The following is an 18464-nucleotide window of genomic DNA, read 5'->3' on the forward strand; positions in this document are numbered from 1 at the left end:
GAGATTACTCGTTCGCAATCTAGGATTCCTAGGTGAACTATGGAACCAAAAACAAAATTAAGGTGAGAATTGGTTAAATGGGAAAGATAAAGAAGAAAGTTTTAAATTTAGGCGTATAAATGCTGATTATATTGGCTGTCTTTTTCTTGCAAACGCCCTTAGAATAGCTAAAAAATCATTTTCCTAACATTATATACCTAACACCTGTGATGAACTTATCCGCTTCTGAATATAAGAGTCGCGGGTACACATTACGCAGCTGGATTTTTAAAAATCAATAGTTTAGTAAATTAAAAATGTTTGGATTTAATACACTGACTGGGAAACTATCAACTACTATTTCTCGAAATAAACTTTTAAGAAAATACGTTTTCAGATCATGATCCATATGAGATTGTAGAGTCGATTAAAAGAAAGAAAATGTATATTACAAGAAGAAGAAGAATAAGATGACTAATTTATCTGTATATAAAGTGATACAGCAAACTTCATACAACGTCATTTATTATAAGAACTAAAATAATTATTTACCTTTAACACGTCAGCAAACAATATAAACTTCGTGAGTGTCACTTGATGTTAATGAATAATAACAATCACGTTCCAGAAGTCTCGCAACTCTCACTCTTAAGCGTGTTCATAAATGTGATACATCACACAAGTTAGGAACAAGATACTTGCTCATAAAACTACGGCATAATATTTTAGAAACGTGAGGATATAAATTTGGCTGGCTCCACGCCCGGTAATAACAAACTTTTTGTGAGGAATTAATCTTGGCGTAGAAACCGACGCATGCGTGACTTATGTTACGAATATATGTTTTTGCCTGAATAACCATGACAGGCTAGGGACAAAAGTCAGGTAAGTGACATACGACATATTTGAGGGAAATCGGCCAAGAAATAAAGTCTATATATAAAAATCGACTACGTCTCTAACATTTATTTTTTCAAATATTGGCATTAGAAAAAAATTCTTGATCGATCACCATAACCGCATTAGACCCCTAGGTTACTGGTACTTCGAGGCTTCACAGGCAATTGTATTTATTTATAATAACGGTAGCTTAGTAATAACCAATGTGGATTCATAAAACGTAAGCAGATTATTTATTTATTTAGAAAACAAAACAGTGTGGACATAACAAATCTAAATTGAAGACATCCATAACATAAGATTTACATAAAAACAAATATTATTCTCACAAGAGAGAAGAAGAAAATATAAAAAAAACAATATATACAATTGTATACAGAATAATACTAAAAATGTCTTTGGGGAGCGCATTGAATAGTTTTGCACCCCTCGCTATCCAAAAAAATGTTATTTCCTATTTATTTTGATAATAATAATTATGTCCATGGTCTTCGTTTATTAGTGGGTGATTTATACGCAATATTTGTTTTTAAATAGGTAAATATAGGAAAAAAATACAGGTCAAAATAATATAATATAGGCGATCCAGGTGATAGACCCCCCTGAGCTGTAGCTCTTATGTGCTGACTAGACGGCAGCAACATCCCTGCGCGGTATAATTTGTGCAAAAAAATACGAAACACTTACAGCGCTTTTCGGTTCGCGCGAGCTACAGTTTTCCCGTCCATACACACGGACTTCCCGATATAAACCAAGTTGCGCAGGTAAGCTTGTGGTAAAGCATGAGCGTCTAGCTGACATTTTAGAGCCCGTACCATAATCTGACCATATCTATAATAATAGCTGATATTGCAATATTATTCTATTTGAAGAATTATAATAATTATTATATGATTATGGTGGTATTCAAAAGTTAGGCTGTTAAAGTGCGATATTGCAAGCACCTATTTTTTAATATCTAACTTGATAAGTAAAATAATTAGTATCTATTATTGATTAATTTAATAAAAACGCAAAAAAAAAATTTAGTAAGTAATTACTTATTCAACTTTTTTGAAAAAAATAATAAAAGTTAATCAATAATACAATGCAGTTTCATCATGAATTGACAGTTAACACAATAAAAGTAATTAGTATATCTATTGTTTATTGGTGATATTCATCTCGAATTTATTTAGATTAAATAGTGTGATAATAATAAAAAAATACGTTTAACTATAAGAAGGATGTCAGTAGAATACAAATGTGACAAGCTGGTATATATTATTTTTGTGGCTTATTTTTTGTATAACCTAATATTTTGATATAATAAAAGAAAAATTCAGTTCAAAGAGTAAACAAATAAATTCCCGAAATCCGTATAATCACTTCGGCATACAGTAAGAAAAAAATAACAACAGCAGAAACATGTTAATTAATTTAGCTTTAACCGTATGGAGATACCCTTTTTAATCCTTTTTTCGGTAACAATGGCCCGGAGGTATGAAAAAAGTCCAAATGTTAATATTATCACGGTTCATGCAAATGTTACAGTGTTAACAAAAAGGGATAAACAACATTTTAATATGTTAATTGGGGTAAATTAGCATTAGCGGCAGTGCAAAGCGGTAACAGCCACCCACGTGTACTTTAATTGGGATTTAGGCGAAGATTAATTTCATCCAACACCACAAATAAGCTTGCCTTTATTAATGATGTGAAACAAACAACGGAATACTTAAACTTTAACCTCACTAAATAAAATATTGAGACCATCTTCACAAAAGAATAGAGGCTAAATTCAAATTATCTTCATCGTACCATTCGTACCTACGTGGCACCTTACATAAATTATTGTATTCTACCATTAACATAGCAACACAAAAATAATAAATCGCATTAATTGACAACACAATATTCAATTTCATTATATCATAATTCACAATTATTGTTTTACTGCATAGGATAAGCTTTTATAGTGGAACAATTTAACCTTGAAATTCCGTAGATTGCGATTTCTTCTACTGCACAAAAATTACATAGGGTAAATTTTATTATTGTTACCGTCATTATTTCCGACATGCTCTTACAATACCTCAGTTGAGGCATGGTCTAAAAAGATCGTGGCTAGGCGATGCGCGGATTGTGCAAATGACGTGTGCCGAACGAAATATGATTTTTCATATAAATCCAACATGCATCCATTTAATGTTCTGTTTATTGTTCTATTAGTAACAATAATAATATATCCATTGACATGTTTTCTTTTTCAAGTAAATGGGTAACGTTTTTAGTCATCTTTACACGATTTAAGAATGAATACCCCCGTCGCCATCATGAAACAAATTGACGTGTTCACAGCTCGACGTTCGTTCTCCGATTGCCAGCGAGTCCAAAATTTCATCGCACCTATAGTTCTATAGTTGAAAATTATTTGCCGTTTCACTGAAGTACCGTCTTAAGCCTATTGCGTCGTTTTCATATTTCATGACAAAACCATCGAGCTTCAAGCTTATGTGGTATGTTTATAGTTAAATTCGTATAGGTTTCAAACGTTCATAATTTTTGACGTTTGCACGAAAATCGGGCAGGGCCGTTCATTAGTTGGCTTATTGATAGTAAGCCGTGTGCAATCAATGAAGTGTCGGCTGATTGGTATATATCAGTTTTTAGTCAATGAGATTTTATATCACTATGATGCTGGTGCAGGGGCGGGTCTAGCGGTAAGCGGACTAATTATTATGGAAATAAATAATAATATCAGTGAATATATTATATAAATATATTATGTAATTATCATGGTCGAATTGATTTCTACAGTTCAAAGTAAAATTTTCCATTGCACTTGGTGGTAGGGAAACGGATTTACAGTACCGTATTTTCGACTTGGTACAGACCGTCAAATAAATAAGTTTCATTCAAGAAACATTTTTTTTATAATCAACTTAGGTACGTTATTTTAGTTGATTGCAATATCTACGCAACAACGTAGACCGTAGCGCCGTAGAGGTTATCGAAATTGGCGTAGAGATATAGTTCCATGGTTTTCGGACTCAGATGCAACGAGACCAACAATGTACCACACGGCATAAGTGATCCCTGATTTACGATCGGGCTCATACGTTGCCTGAATGCCCGCGGGGGCAATGGCTATACGCGATAAATTTACCTATGCTTCTAGTTGCAAATTACCCCTGGTTATGTGCCGTGAATTTCAGCGAGAAGTGCTCGAAGCTGAAACGAAAGCTTTGTAGCTAACTGGTAGACGATATAATTAGGACTTACGATGCATATTAGAAGTAATTGATAGTTTGACGTATGAGTTGCTGAAAGAGACTAACTAGCGCCATATTGTTTGTATGTAAGAGTTTAAATAGGGTATAACTAATTTTACTGAAAAACGTTGTACCTATATAATGTTGTATTGTGAATAGAATTTTATTAGATTTTTTGATTTACTTAGTATTGTATTTTTGATCTGAAAATTTTTTTTATTTTACAATATTAGATCAATAATCATCAGGACACACGATATATCGTTAATATATTTGTTTTTGAATCCTGAACATTTATATAATAGGTTGAGGTTGAGCAAATAATATCTAATAACCATTATACCTTTGTGCGGAGAAAGCGAGTCCAGTTTCCCAATCTCGATTAATTACGTTTCCGGTAATCCCTTAATTCTACCGTCCACATACCTGAAGGTATTGACCATTTCATAGCGGCATTCAATTGATTGGACCATTGTGTAGGCAACCTCATTCTTCATAAAAACAAAATTTTAAACCCGTACTACGAGTATATTTTTTTTAAATAACCTATATTCACCGTTTTTGCGACCATGACACGGGAACACTCTTAACATGCGCCTCCAATACCACACTATAAAGCCACCAATCTTACATCTTTATCATGGCGTAACGAACGAGAATCGTCATTCAAAGTTATGCCAAAAGCATTGCATAAAAACTTCCTAATGTCCTTGTTATGAATCACATGCACTAGAGTGTGCAGGATTTCTAATTTGACTAAAATATTATTAATACTCACGCTTAGATCAGAATAGACCTTGTTTTATGACGCCGGTAATTTACTACTGATCGGCCGATAATGTTGTTAGTTTTGGGTTCGAATCCTGGGTCTGGCAAAAAGAATACATAATTTTTTATATACTCGTACCTAATAGTTTTCCCAAGTAGCTTACATCTATTTCTAGTAAAAACTAAAAATATGTTAATACAACCTAACATAAGATGATCTTCTTATGATTGAACATTGTAAAAAAATAAATAAAAAATACTTAACTACTTCATTTTATCGTTTGTCAATTTATGGCTACGGCCGTATGTTGTAGCTTAGCCACTGGGTAATGCCAATAGAAATAGAGTATTTCAAAAAAATACTACCTAAGTCTTAGGTCAATAATTATTATAAACAATCATTATTCGTAGGATGTTATTTGAATGGTCAAAGACATACCTTATAATCAGTATCTTTAGAATTATCTTCAATTCTTTTATCTTCGTGCCGATTTTTTTAAATAATAAAATGCCTAATTCTTGTCAAATTTGGGATCACAGAGATTATAAAATATATTTTTTTTTATCGTAAATATTTCACTATAAATAATGTTAACATTAATTATACTAATTGTTTTATAAATGCGTTTAAAAATTAATAAATCTAAAAAATCTTAACACCACAGCACATGTATGTACTGAAATATGACTATATTCTAAATCATTAGATCAAGAGGTTTAAAATAATACTATTTTATGTAAAAAAATACTTTATGCAGTCATCAACTGTTTAAAATAAATTTAAAGGATATTAAGGCTTTAAAATCATATAAATAGATTATCTACAACGTTTATGGAATGTCCAGGGTTGTGCTCTGAAAATACCATAAAATCTCCATCTTGACTTACGTTGGGCATGTGGGCCCTTAAAACTAAACAATTTCCTCTCATACTAAATCTTAATAGCAGACTGGCCAGTGGGTTTGGACAATGTATCCATATATAATAATAACGTATCTTCTCTTTATTGAAAACTTGCATTTAGTTTTAAACAACTAGACTTTCGACTATATTTATTATTATATTTGTCAGTATTTGAAAGCGAAAATTTGGGTAGAGTAGTAAAAATACTGCCTTACCTTCTACCAAGAATACGAGTAATTTTTACTTCATAAATTATTTAAACAAAATGCTCAATCTACTAAATTTACTTCTGCCTTTTACTTCATCAAAAAATTACGGTAATTCGTATTCATTGTAATGCAAATACACATCACGATCCAGCGTTCATTTGTACAAGCTCTTTTCTCCCCTCCCCGTTCATTTTTCTCCACGCCATATTCTTTTTACGTTCTACAACAATATTTGCATTTATTTCATTTCTTTTCATGTTTGAAAGATTGTCGCGGGAAAAGCACACTGGCTAGAAAGACAGTACAAAAACAGTTTTGTATGAAAAATAATTCTCATTGTATTACATACCTCTTTCAGTATTTTTTTTGTTCATTAATATAATTTAAACATAATTTTTAAGCCAAGTTACATTAACCTTCTAGCTTTCAATTTTTCTGGTAGCATCGATCATTCTTGTGTCCAATATAATATATTTTATTTAATAGTCTAGTTCATAATATGCCATACATATTTTTCGAGAAGTTAAGATTAATCGAAGAGTTTATATTTCAATATGGACAAAAACCACTCGAAATGGAAAAGCTAAGATGAGTATTTTTTTTATTTCAGTATTTATCACATTTCCTTCATCCCTTTTTCGAAATGGTTTGGTGTCAAAGTAACTTTCAAAACTTTCAGTCTCGGAGTCGAGGGAAATTTTTAGTTTTATAAAACTCAAATAATGTTAAAATTTTAAGGCTATTTCCTGTTGATAACCAACGCTATTGATTCATATGTAAACTTTCCAGTGGTAAGAAGTGACTATGAAACGGAGGTAGGTATAATATGATAGATAAACATAATGAACAATACACATATGAATAGTCATCCTTACAAGATTTAATGAGAGATAAAATTATATTAACTCTTAATGCTTAGGTAAACACTAACGACAAGAATACGAAATCAATGAAAATTTTGAAACTAACCGATGATATAGGTGAATTAAAATTATGTTTTTTTTTACATGTATTCAAATTTATATTTATTGTGTAAGTATAATTATATCAAATTCTTGTAGCAGTGCAAGCGACTCTATGTGTTGGTATCATTACTTTCAAAAGACACTTAACGCTGTTTCGAAGTGATTTCTCCGTGGCCGCAATGACCGAAGAATTTGTCCTTCCTCTACCTATTTTTTCTCGGCAATAGATAGTGATATTTATTGTATATATATATATATATTTATTTTAAATTCTTTGTCGGTAACTGACTTTATTAATTCTTTTGGAAACGGTCAAGGATTTAATAGTTTCTCGGTAGATAGTATTTACAATTTATTATACAAATTATACTTTTAATAAAGAATTAAAAAAGTGATTTCTTATTCTAATAAATATGTTGAATTGGTGACAACTATAATATGATATTAGGTATTATAGATGCAGGTGATTTAAGATATATATTTATTAAAAATTATTTATTTAAAAAAAAAAAAAAAACTATCTGCGCTGGCGTGATAGGTGGGTAGTTGATAGATACTTGGGTACTTATTATTTTAAAAGCTCGTCGGAATTAAAAATATTTTTAAGTAAGCGCTAAATTGTCGTTACCACTGCTAGATATTGTATTTATCGCTCCATCTGCGTTTTCCCATATTGCCTATTACGACTGCACGGGGCTTAGCCGTAGGCAGAATCTCATGGTGGAGATTCTTTCTTCATGCGCTTATCCATCCCATCATTCCTTTCATGTAACACAGCCCTGAATAAAAATTATGTATTCCACACGCGACTTATTTCGTCAACGACAGCGGTGCTCACTTTTTCATAACTCGACTTTACGGTTAAAGCAACCCGAAAACTTAAAAAGAGGGTCGACCAGTGGCGTCGGATTTATGCCACGTTAAATGCTATAAAGCTCAAACTAATCACTGACATTTCAAGATTTTGGTACATTATAAAATAACAATATTTTATTTGAAAACTTAACTACATTTAAAATTTAATATATAAAATAAAATAGATAACCTTTTCTGCTTCGGACCTGTCTGTCATTATTACTACACGTCTTTTTTTGTTGACTACATTAAACGTATTTGTACATCTATCTACTTACATTTAAATGCGGCTAAAATTACACTATAATACAATAGATTTACTCTTTACACTGCATTGAGTCAGGATTTTTCTTGGACCGTTAATTTTACTGGTAACCATCAGCCGCTTAAAATAGTCTAAATTTCCTGACCTATGCTGGATGTACACGTCAACTGGGATAGTGTTTTCAACCTTCTTACTAAAGCAGAAATTTACCCTGTGCACAAACTTATAGGTCAAATCAAACATCGGCAGATAATTAAATATGAGGATCCCTATAAACAAAGTGAGACTCACGCCAATCGACCAGGACAAAGCACTCGATGAAGCAATCACTGACGATACTTGAAACGTGACAGCGGGCAGTTTTCTGATCAATCGTCGTGCTAACTTATTAATACACGTATTGGTGATCTGCTAAACGATGGTTAGGTTCTTAATTGTTGCCAACTAGTTGTATTTCTTGATAATAGATTGTTAGAAGGTTTATTGTTATGGTATTATGGTAGATGTATAGGTAAACTTTTTTTTAAATCGGCATACTCGGAAAATGCTTGCAGCATAACAGTGTGCCGCTACACACTGTTTAAAAAATATTGATAATATAGAATACTATTCATGAGTTTTGTTTCTAAATAAGTTTTTATAATGTAAGTAAACATTTTCATTCCAAATCTGAGCATATTGGTTTCAGTTGAGTAGGGGTCATAATAACATAATATCGTCACCGTTCAGGCAAAAGTCACCAACCCTGAAAATGGCAGTTTTGAGTTGAGTATGTCACCCGAAGCGTAAAATTATGTTCTTTAAGATGCAAAACTCACCACGGTACATTAGTTAGTAAAATTTTGCTTAAATCCGAATTATTTGTTTTTCACTAAATGACTTTCGATAAAATCTTAACAAGCAAAAGTCATTATAGGTGAATAGACATTATTGACTATATAAAAAAAAATCCTTCGTTATAAATACACAAGCAAAAGTCACTATACTATGGATGGTGAGTTTTACTGATCCTTCTTTTGGCTAACATTGCTCAGATTATTAACAAGCAAAAGTCACCAAACCATAATTGAGCTACCTTGCCTCCTTCAAAACCTTCCAGATGTTTTAATTAGCATCAAAAAGTAAAATTACCTTAAAGAAATTATTAAGAAGACATGAGAAAATAATTTAATGTAGATAAAACCTTAAAAACATTAAAATCTGATTTTTCCTGCATTTTCAAACTTTCAAATTGCGATATCTCAAAACTATGTTTTTAGGGTTGGTGACTTTTGCCTGAACGGTGACGATATGTAGTATACTCTTAGTACATTTATGAAGCGCTTAGTTTCAAAAGCCCCTAAAATGGTTTTTGAACATTTTTGAGTTAGATATGTATTTAGATGAATATTTTTGTTACCTATATGATGGCCAAAGATTGAACTTTAAAAAACGCCAAAAACCGTCAATACGTATGATAAAAAATTAGGGTAAATTTAAAAACACGCTAAAATGGTTGGGTGTGCTTTTAAAATACCCCTAAAATGGAAGGCTAAAATACTCTTTAGAATATAACGATTTAAAAAATACACACATAAAGTTTAAAGATTTAATAGATATGATTTTTCTCATTTTTCTTAAAACTACCTAAAATCGTTTTTCTGATTTTTCTTAGAACTACCTAAAATCGTTTTAGGGGCTTTTGAAACTAGGCGCTTCATGTATTGAAAAAATAACGTGTGCATTTTGGCTTCAATGCCGCAACACCACGGTTTCCACGTCATGTTAAATAATTTGAAATCTCAAAGTATACATTACATCATAGGTACTTTAAAACGAGGGTGTATTTAAATGAATTCTTGTATTCATTCACCTCATGTATCAACTCTAAATACGCCACTGACCGAGTAAAACCATCCCTCAGGATTTCATAAATATTTCACAACTTAACATTTTGCGCAAAACAACATTACTTATTCAACCGGCGGCCCAAAAAGAAATATATAATTTGTATAAAATATTCGTTTTTGAAATGGAAATTCTCCCCCCTGCCCCCCGGGGAGGCTCGAAATACATAATTAGCGAATGAGGGACATCAGTGTTCTCGTACACAACATCTGTCATTTCTGCTCGCTAGCATGTGTCGCTTTGTGGCTACCAACTCGCATGACGTCACAAAAATATATATAACTTTTACTATACTTTATAATATCAAACACTTCTATCAAAGTTCATTTTTTATAATATACATGTTTATGTTTACTTTGTGTGTCTCCATAACATCATAATTATTAAAATGAAATTTAAAAATAAAAACAGTTTTTCAGTCAGAGTTTGTCAAAGTGTACTTCGTATTAATTCCTAGAGACACCAAATATTCGAAAATATCAATAATCCCAAGTGATTTTAATTCAATCAGCACATTAATAGATTCATTTTATCATTTGGTGGCTGTTTTCTTCGCTGGATAGGAAATTTTTCATCTCAGCATACCGATCTTTAACGCAGGTATTATGCATGGAATGAAAATCTGATAAGACTTCACTGTATTCTTTCTATCGAAGACGTGGCCAATCACCAAAGCCTCACATAACTTTTCGTCATCAGACGAATAGAGTCTAATTCAGTGGTCTTAAACAAAATACATTTACATAAAATTGATAAAGTTTTGGAAAAAGCTTTTTGCTAAAGCTCAGTGAATGCATATACGATGGCTTACCTCGCTGACAGTAGTTTTTTGCAGTGGCTGTAGGTATTGCAAAATAAACATTACACAAAATTCAATATGGAACGGGAAATTAGGATACAGGGGGTCCTCATTATCGAATTTGTAGGAAAATTCAAAATAAAAACTTAAAAAACACAAGCGCAATAGCTCACAGTCAGCAATAATTGTCAATTTTTTCTTCTCTTCTAATCTTTTAATTTTCTTAATGTGTCCTAATTAAACCCATTTACTAAGTAATTTTGGTCCTCGTTTTAAGCTGATTCGCTATTTTTGGTCTCAATTACACTCAAATAACGATGACCCCTGTATCTAGCTATGTCTAGTTTGATTCAAAGATTTGAGAAACTGTGAAATAAAAAACGGTATTTTCTCCCACTGGTATTTTAGAACACTGTGACAAAAACGCCACGAAACTACAAAGTTTTAAAACCACTGGCCAACTGAGGCATTTTTATTATGTCTATTTGAATTCCGTTGATTGAGTAAAAAACACAATGTTCTTTCAATCAACATGTTTGCAATTAATTCCTATTTGATGAGATATGTCTTTTTGTTTATTACATCAGCATTAGTGTCTAGTGAATACGATATATTGTATAAGCAATTTTAATAAATTCACAATAATTATTATACTAATATTATATTTGATAGGCATGATGCTAGTAGACAAAAATAAGTAATCTATACAAGACGATAATATACATATTATTTACTATGAGTTTATCATTGTTTTACATTACAAATAATGTAACTTAATCTTAATCTATCGATTCAACTTAGCTTAAAAATTATTATATATATATATATATATATTCCCTCCACAGTTAAGATTATGTATTTTTATTTGTTTTTTATTAAACTTTTACAGCTATTTCAACAATAATTGGGTGAGAGTATAAAAAAATACAACGATACATTTTCAATAAGACGTTTGTAATTCCTACTTAAAACATTATCACTTCAAATAATATAATAGACTGTATTTGAATGTTGAAAATATTATAATATTTTTTCTTTTATCGAGAATAAAACAAGTGAAACGTAACTAATTTCTCCAATTTTATTTAGGTACCTATTTAATTTACTCACGACGTTCAAATGTTATTAGAAGTTGTCTCATTGTCTATCTATAAACAGAATTAAACGTCACTCAGATATACCTATTTCTTCTGTGAGACGAATAAAATTATTAGCTTGCTATTTTGAAGTAGCTTCTTACCTGTGACTTGAAAAACAAAATTTTCTCCGCTCAAAGGGGAGTGAACAATTTGTCTTTGTAATTAATTATATTTTATTTAAGAGACAATGAAATGTGACTGTAATTAAAAGAGACACACCTTCTCGGTTAATTCAGACGTAGGATTAATGCTACATAAAATAACAATTTATTGTTGCTCTTTGTGTACAGAAAATTCGTGCTAAGAATATTTAAAATTCTATTCGCTTATCCTGGCATACGTAGTCAAATCATTTGCGAAGACTGTTGAATAGAGGCGGCTGTTTTTGGGGTGTACGCGCTAAAATCATATTATAACCAAAGTCAATGTTGTAGTACTTTCAGTAAAATTACGAATATCAAATACTTTGATAAAATATGACAATGTATAATGAAAAGAGACTAAAACTACACACATTTCCGATAACTGTATTTTCTTTAACAATTTATAGGAAAAGGGTTTGCTATGTTTATTTGGCTCTCCTGAAAAGTACTGATTTTAAATTTATCACCCCTTCATTTTCGCACACAGTTAATACAAACTATATCCTATTATTATAAATAAAATATAAAATGTAATGAATATTATATGATTTACCATGAAAATTTTCTTCATAAACTTTGATTATTTTTTATTTATTGCTTGAGTTACAAAGATTTGTTCAGTTTATTAAGTCGTGTACACACTGGATTTAGAAAACGTCATAAAAACGGTAATAATGCTTGACTCGTACATTTTACCCGTATCTTATAATAAAGCTATTGTTTGCACAAGCACAAGAATATAATTTATCATCAAATTAATATTAGTAATTTTCATAAATACTTTATTAGGCTGTCATTTTTTTCTCAGTATATACACGGCTTTAATAATAGCTGTAAGTACTGACGTCTTGCATATTATGCTTTTCGTATAATGCCAGCTCAGTGTTGCGGTCCAGTGCTATCTTTTATGCCACTTTTCATGTTAATCCTGCAGCACGTAGATCACTTCTGTAGCATCGGTGCAAGCTGAGAGAACTTTATTTCGCTGGATATTTATTTATATTTTAAACAGCCAAACGTAAATCGTAACTCTTGGTTGAAATCCCAGGTCTGGCAAATTCATTTTTTTTTGTCAATGAGTGTTTTAAATCAGTGTTTGGACCTAATGTATGAGGAAATGGCTAACATCAACTGTAGTGAAAACATAAATCTCTTAATCATGGCCCCCACATCCTGAATCGGGCCCCCATGCTGGGATCTTTGGCGGGCCCCCTATCTATCTCTAAGGATAAAGGCAGTGTGATGCTCTACAGTAGCGTTTTTCAAATGGTGTACGCGGTAAAATTAATATGTATATTTAGTGTTTTGTGTTGCATATTTTAATACATCTATTTGAATTTAGGAGTTGACGAGTGTCGAAACACAATTAAAATTTTTGTCGTACAACCATATAATTTTAAGTAATAACATTGTTGAAGGAAAATTTATCTCACTTATCTGGTCGACTGGCCTCGCCGGGTCCCTCCTGAGCCCGGGCCCCCAGGCTAGAAACCTGTCACCCCCCCCCCCCTTGTGGGGTCATGCTAGAATCGAACATGCTGATGCATTGTAATGTAATATATTTGAATCATGTGATTATTGTCGTCAAACATTGCATAAATAAAAACGCATTATATTTTACTAATAGTGATTAGTTTCGATTGTATAGAATAGATGAATGTTTATATCACCATTATAAATATCCAGGCTTAGCGATAATAACCAATAACATCCAATATCAAAAGTGATGATTTTGCAAAACGCATTTAGAGCTTAGTCAATGTTGTTTACACATATGAATCGTGTTAACCGTTCCATGAAACTTAAGCGATATCTAAATAAATGTAACACAATTTATACATTGAAGTCAATAAAGTCATTAATAAACTTATGCTGTATATTATTTGATTGGAAATCTGTTACCAAATAATGTATCATTCAAACGCCGTCAACAAGAATCTAATAACCAAATACTACCTCCATTTTGTTAGATGACAAAGAATCAAAAATGATAAGATATAACTTCGATTACTAATTAAACAAGTAATTAATAAAAAAAAAAAAAAAACTAACTTCATTGATTCTTGTGTAGCACAGAACAGAGGTGAGAATGTTTGCAACACAAAATATTTTTTTCAATATGAAATCATACCTACACCATAATAGAGACCTCTTACTTTAAATCAATATGAATACATGAACACTAAAAAAACTAATTAAAAAACCATTGGTATGTGGACATATCGTAGAGCAGGGGGAGATTCGCTCTTCAATACGTCTACCGGTGCATTGCCGCTGTGCCGCAATGTATTGTTGCATAAGTACATAATATAGTGAAAATTAATCATCTACTTATTGTCTTGCAAGTTCTTTAATTTTATATGATGACATTAAAACTAAAATTACTTTTAGGAAGTGCAAGGAACAAATTAATATAAGGTGATGAAGTCATGATTAGAAAGATTAAGTTAATATAGTTTTATTTTTCAATGTTTAGTCAGTGTTGTAATTCCATTCTTAGTAGATCATTAGTATCTTTTAGCACTAATATAGCAACATTTGCGTAAACTTGAGGGCGAACTTCAATATTATTTTAACAAAACTGAAAAAGTTTCATAAGATTCAAAATCATTTTACATCAATATTCCCAACTATTTACAATGTTAATCTTTATAAATTCTAGTTAAATAAAGTAATATTTTTCGTATATTTAAGAAAATACAATAAAACCCTCTTTGAAGTTCTAAAATTTTCAACCATACATCTCTGACAACAAGGTTTCTCATATGCCGCAACTTTCAATAATACAAAAAGGTCGTCTTTAAAAATATTTCCCGATCAAAAAAGCTCTTTATATCATTGAACCAGTCATAAAAATAAACCGCAAGGCTAATTATTATAAATACATTGTGTTCGCTCAGTTTATGTGAAATGCAGTGCAGTGAAGCCTTAACGTTGAGACCATAATTTACAGTCACGCTGCAAAAGCGCTTTGTTGATCGAAACTATTTGTTCACAACTTAATCTATGAGCTCTAAATGGTTGTCAAACCATAACGAACAGTTCAATTTTGTTATTAGAGTTTTTCTTTTTGTGTTTATGGTCAATAATAATTAGTAGTTACACACTTTTAAGATATATTAGATTAGATAGATGAATTTAGGTAGATACAATATTGTAGAATGACAGTTAAGTTCACATGTTTCTAGTATAATAAATTTTGGATAAATTACTTATTTTTAAAGTCTACATAATATACACATACACTGCACATGTATTATATAAACAAATTGTTATATATCATATTATTAAACTTATATAAAAATATCTAGGTTGTCCGGTTGTTTTGCAATAATTTATGATATTATAACAGTATGTAGACAACCGTAAATATAGTCAATATCTAAAAAATCATAATTATTATTATATCCGTTGTATATTTTTATGAGTGGGAATTAAACGCACAATGCAATAATCAAAATTCACAAAGAAAAAATAACTTTAACATTTGGAAAGTAGTTTTCACATATATTAAATGATTTCACAAATAAATAGATGAAATCACATAAAATAGTTTGTTTCACAAAACAAAAATCATAAATCACTCATTATAAATATAAATTTACTTAATTTTGACAACTGCACACATTGTAAAATTGTTTTCACCAATAAATAATATATCGCACAAAGAAAAGGTAGAAATTCACAAATGTCAAACTAATAATTATAGCAGCAATACAATTTATTAGAAGGCAATCGCAAAAATTATGCTTAGGTGTCAATATAATTAATGTTTAACGCAGTAATATTAATATGTATATATTCGTGTTGCTATCGTTCATATATTATTTGATGTAAATCTACAACCAAATAACACCTCGGTATATCTTTTTCGGTTCATCGATATAAATTTTGGTAAATGTGGCGCAGATGCCGTCATGAGATTGTATAAGTATCTTTTTTGAACTAAACCTAACCTAACCTAACATAATCTAATCTAACTTAACCTAATCTAACCTAACCTAACCTGACCTGACCTAACCTAACCTAACCTAACCTAAACCTACCCCAACCTAATATTACCTAATATAATCATAGTTTGTGATAATGATGCATCAAAATCTATGAGCATTTCAAATTTTAAATTAACAATTATTGGATCGAAAAACCTATGCGCCGACAGAAAATGGTATTTAAAATACCTAATACATACTTATGTTCTGCCAAAATATTATTTAAAATCATTAAACTTAATTTTCTTAGTGTTTGTATTCTTTTACGATTAATTGGTTACAATAGTATATTGATACGTGAAAACTACTTTTTCTTTAGTGCAAATCGATCATTGGAGAGTTGTAGTTGATTTGTGAATATCATCCATTTCCGATGTGACGAACATCTTTTTAAATGTTGTCAGCGCTTTGTGAAAATAGTCTATTCAATTGTGCGAATATATATTCCCCTATTTTTATTTTAGTTTACCGCATGCTAAGGATTCAGAACAGGAAAAGAGGACGAATATCTGAATATCTCCGTTGGAATAAAGTACTACCGGCTCTCTGAAATATATATAAAAACATTTCTGCATTTTTTATTCACATAGCCAGAACGGACAAAAATAATTTGTTAAGCCTCATTGTCAGCGGATACAATAAATGAAAGACGCTACAGAGCTGTCAATACTTTCAGTTATGCAGATACTGGAGATAATATATAACTGTATCATTTAAAAGGAGTCAACAATGAGTGTAATATTTATAATTATATGAAAAACAACATTTTTAAAGAACTGACTGGAACAGTAACTAAACTAGGTAAAGGAAACTAATCCGTAGGTATACTTAATTCGAATATTGTTTCAACCCTATTTCTCTTATTTGTAATTATTTAATCATTCATTTTAAGATAAATTTATTTAAAAAATGTAATAAATGTTTATTAATAAAACTGCGATGCTATATCTAATCCTCAAACGATAATACCTAATGATAATCTGGCGGATATCGGACATCAGTAACAGCCAAAATACTATTTCAAAGCGTGTGACAGTGTAAAGTTTTCATAGAAAGTTCCATGAATCAGGAAATAATCCCATTTCCCAGGTATGTATGCAATTTACCAATGACGTAAAACGTGATGAACATCACCTAATGATAAAATATCACGTCCGTACTTTAATATACCAGGTAATGTCAACTGCTAGTTCGTAAGCTTATCAAATTGGCCTTTAGAGTGGAGTTGTATTAATAGCCTTATACAATAAATAGTTGTTAGCTATTCGTCTTAACCATTCAATTCTTGCTCTCAGCGACATTTATCTCAACATATCCAGCGGCGATTTTCTTTGACGCATATTACGCAATCGATTTCTCAGAAGATTTAAAAGGGGGCTCGAAATAGTTCAAACCAGTCACACAAAAGAAATTGGAGATCCTTGTTTACTAATCCGATTGTCTTCTCTATTCACAGCGAGTCTGAAATACTGAGACGGCGCCACCTGGAGGTGGACTTCAAGTAGATACGCGGACACAATCGCGATAGAAGGAAATGAAAGAGTTGACAAATTGGCTCGGCCTAGTGCCTCTGAATCCAAGAGCGTGATACGGTATTTCTCTTCGACAGAGAAGTTGATCCAAAGTCTCTACCATATATTTCAGAAGCCTTCAGGGTGCATAAGAGGCTAAGTTTTCTCCATGAGTCTAAGGTCACGGACTCATGCGAGCCTACCTGCACCGACTTAAAATAACATCTGATGACAAGTGCACATGCAATGTCGAAGCGATCAGGATGTCCTACATAATATACTCCTCGATTTTCCAATTTTCAGCAAGGAGCGGCACAACCTGAACTTGTTTTTACAGATGGTAGACGCGGATATCCGAGACCTTCCGGATTACGTATATGCTTCCGGGGACCATGGCAAACGAGGCCGGAAGAAATGTGCTTTAATTTCTGAATCGATGTAATAAAATGAATCAAAATATCAAACGGTGACATGTAACAATAATTCACGTCTTTCAGATCCAGTGATCGCAGTCATATGAGTTAGGATAAGTATATACTCAGAAGACCAATGAACACGACAAAATATTCGTCAGAATCACCACGCAACAAAGAATTTTCCAGGGTTTTTGCAAGGTGGTTTCATAGGCCCTGGCCGAATTCAAATTAGCAATACCCGATGCGGGTAGACGAATTGTTTTCAATTTGGCATTTTCTCATCCGGCATACATTTCCTAGAAACCTTGGTAGTAAATGCGAGGTATCCATAAAGATATCTAGAAAAAAAAAGTAAATTATATCAAAATAATTATGAAAAAATGATTAAAAGTAACCACTCAAACAGATATCTACGAATTTATCGACAAAATAATTAATCACTAATATTATTATATTTCATCACTATCGTCTTCAATAAT

The sequence above is a fragment of the Rhyacophila brunnea genome, unplaced genomic scaffold (genome assembly GCF_057557595.1).
Source record: "Rhyacophila brunnea isolate RB1 unplaced genomic scaffold, BYU_Rbru_1.0 scaffold_2, whole genome shotgun sequence".
Classification (NCBI taxonomy): Eukaryota; Metazoa; Arthropoda; class Insecta; order Trichoptera; family Rhyacophilidae; genus Rhyacophila; species Rhyacophila brunnea.